Source organism: Ochotona princeps, chromosome 17 (genome assembly GCF_030435755.1).
Source record: "Ochotona princeps isolate mOchPri1 chromosome 17, mOchPri1.hap1, whole genome shotgun sequence".
NCBI lineage: Eukaryota > Metazoa > Chordata > Mammalia > Lagomorpha > Ochotonidae > Ochotona > Ochotona princeps.
This window is the reverse complement of record NC_080848.1, coordinates 32,359,582-32,363,057: the sequence shown is the minus strand read 5'-3', so window position 1 is coordinate 32,363,057 and position 3,476 is coordinate 32,359,582. Positions and strand designations below refer to the sequence as shown.

At 41.8% G+C, this 3,476-nt stretch overlaps 1 non-coding gene across 1 annotated transcript; it reads right to left on the bottom strand.

Annotated features, from left to right (window-relative positions):
• Nucleotides 1-3,132: 3,132 nt before the first annotated feature.
• On the bottom strand, nucleotides 3,133-3,240 carry LOC118759692 (U6 spliceosomal RNA). The gene has a single exon (XR_004996349.1). It is a non-coding gene; the product is annotated as a U6 spliceosomal RNA (small nuclear RNA).
• Nucleotides 3,241-3,476: the final 236 nt, after the last annotated feature.

Genomic DNA, 3,476 nt, shown 5'->3' with positions numbered 1-3,476 from the left:
AATTAAAAGGAAAGTAATTGAAAATTTTATTTTTCAGCGACCAAGACATTTTGTAGACACTTGGAGCCTCAATCTCAAGGAGAAGGCTGGCTCATTATCACCCCTACATGCAGCTTTCACCCTTCCAAGGTCCACAATTCTCCCTAAAGATACTCTAAAATACAGCAGAGAGATGGAAAATGAGTTTAATTTTATTAACCAAATTTGGTGAACTGGCAATAACTATCTACCACATTGTGTAAAGAATAATGTTGAGGCCACACTAAGAGGTAGCAGGTAAAGAGTGATATCATAATAAGCAAAATCCTGCAAGAGCATACTATTTCCAAGGGCTACTATTCCAAGGAATAGTAGGAATAGTATCCTCATAGAAAACAATTCAGATTTTCCATGACTGAGACAATAGAAATACATATCCAAGTACCTATGAAACTGTGTCACATAATACAATGTAATTAATGAATTAAAAATCATAAATAAATAAATTTAAAAAAAAAGAAATACATGATCAAACCATTGCTAAAACATAAAGAATTTGTTCTGGAATAACCAAGCATTGAGCTCAAGAGTCCAGACTGTGCAAATATACATTGAACAAATAAGCATCAACACATATTTTTAAACTTCTTTTTCAATTATTCACCAAATCTATGGATTCAGTATCCTACATGTCTTTAATAAGCGTTTTTGAACTTTCATCTAATCTTTAAATAGCAAAAATCCCAAAATACACTAGTTCCTTGTCTTCAGATAGAATCCTCTCATATCTGGATATTAAACAAACCACTTTTGTGAAAGCTCACTCCTAAGGAACTCAAACTTTAACTGCAGTGATGAATTACCTAAGTATTCTGAGGATAATGGCAAGTGGGTTACACAGATCATCAATGTGCAGCAGTTATCTATTTCATTTCCAATAGAAGCTATGAATTAGTATTCTCAATAAGTAAAACTATGCCGATATCTGTTAATTAATTAATTTAATCATCAAGGTTTATTGGGCAACTAATTTATGCCAGGTTCTGTACTTTGACCTGAGTATAGAGACAAATAAGTTTTGAATGTTGTCTTCACAAAATCTGAATTAAAGCTATAGAAGTAAACTCAAGAAAAATGGGTATGTTTCTGTGTTAATATTTCACAGCAGGTTAGAGAAAATTCCTCAGAGAATGGAAAATATAAATTCAGTCTTGAAAGAAGATCAATTAAAGCTTCCTCTGGAGGAATTTCTGGAAAAGGGCATTCTAAGCAGATCAGCCACGGGACAGGTGTAGACATGGATGGAATGGCTGCCTGGTGCTGAAGCCCAAGAGGTAATTGAAGAAAGAGGCTTCAAGCACCAGAGGCTCGCTTGTTGAAAAGATCAGGAAGATGTTGCAGACAGAGGCAAATGGAAAGGAAAATTCATGAAGAAGAGAACAGGATAAGTAAAACAAGGAGACAATGGATTAGAGCTGCAGGTTGGGATTATTGTCAGTGCTTGTCAATAGAAACAGAGGAGAGAGGAAGGTAAAATTTCAGGAATTATTTGGAAATGACAATTGACCCAGTTTGAGAGATGAGAAGACAGAATGTATGTATAGGGTAACATGAACTTCATAACATACCATGCAATTAAGTAATGCCAAGATGAGGTGAGCTGTACCAGATGTGGTTGCAGCGCCCAAACAGCACACGTGAGAACCAGGCGGGGAGGAGGCAAAGCCAGCAGGGGAATGTGGGCTCCCCTGCTGGAACACCACTCCCACTGGAGAGCATGAGTTGGGATGGGGGCAGACCAGACCAGGCAGGGCTACAACACCTGTGGGCCTCATGTGAGCTAGGTTAGAGAAGGGCCAGGTTGGGCTGACTGTTCCGACTGGTATAAGCAAAAATGAGAGTGGGTGAGGGTTGGTTGGACTTTGCCACAGAATCAGCTGGCATAGACTGGCACTGGGGACTAAATCTGTCAAGCTGAACTCCAGAACCACCTAGAGAGTGCATAATATGGGAGTTGGAGTGGCCTAGTAGGGAGATAGTGGGCACCTCACTTGTGGGTTACCACTCCCACAGGAGAGCACAAAAACCAGGACAGGGGCAGGGGTGGCTAGACAGAACGGCACCCTCCAGTATATGTGTGGGCTGGATAGTAGGTTGGGTTGAACTAGGCTTCAATGCCCATTGACATGGATAAGAGCTAAATGGGATGTAGGACAGACTGAACAAGTCTGTGGTACATACCGGCATACATGGGAACCAGGGTAGGGAGCAGGCCTGGTGGGGGTTGTGGGGAGTTGCCCCAACTAGGCTGCAATTCCTACTGGTTCATGTCAGGACCCAGTATGAAGTGGGTAGAATCGAGCTGGACTACAAAACCCATTGGTTCAAGTGGAAGACAGGGCTGGAAACAGAACTGACCCAGCAACTGCAACTACCAGCATGAGCATAAGATGACTGGGGACCTTACTGTGCAGGATCCTGTACTGGCAAACTCACACAAGAATCAGGTCTGGGGATCACCTCAGATGAAGTTTCTTTAGGGATCCCTCCAACTGAACTGCTGATCTCAGAACCCCAACCATGAAGAGACCATGTCAGCCAGTGGATTCTGAACAGGTTTCATTGCAATTGGAATGGTGAGATTGGCAGCAATTCAGAACCATTGAACTATCAAAACTGCTTGAGCAGGACTTTCAGAGCATGCCTCACATTGGAGACCTGGGATGGGTGGGAGGCTGGGTGGGGTTTATCCATTTGTCTCTCCGCTGACCCCAGATACAGAGAAAAAACGATGATATTAGTGTGGAAAAAATGGTATTACCCACTTTCCTGTAGTCCTTGACCCTTTGTGCCCTAATGAACTAAGCAAGATTATTTAAGCAAGATTATTTTAAAAAAAAAAAAGAAAAAGAAAATACCTGCAATAGAACCAAAGTTTGCCAAACCCCAATGTTCTTTCATTTATCCATACTCCCAAAATGCTTGATACCTGCCCCCACTCCCTCTTCCTGTAGTCATAACACACCCCAATGAAGAGCTCACAGTCCTATATACATTGTTTTACACACACACACAAACACACACACACACACACACACACATGTGCATGTCCACATCTCTACCCACCTAATCATGGACAGATTCAACTTTTTTAAAAATATGGAATGCTTCATGAATTTGCATGTCATCTTTGTACAGGGGCAATATTAACCTTTTCTGTATCATTCCAATTTTTACTGTATGTGGTACCAAAGGGAGCACTCTGCTTATTTTTTTTAAAAGATTCATCCATTTTTTTTAATTGAAAACTCAGATATACAGAGAGGAGGAGAGACAGAGAGGATGATCCTCCGTCCGATGATTCACTCCCCAAGTGAGCGCAATGGGCGGTGCTGCGCTGATCCGAAACCAGGAAGCAGGAACTTCCTCCAGGTCTCCAACGCCAGTGCAGGCTGCCAAGACCTTGGACCGTCCTCAACTGCTTTCCCAGGCCACAA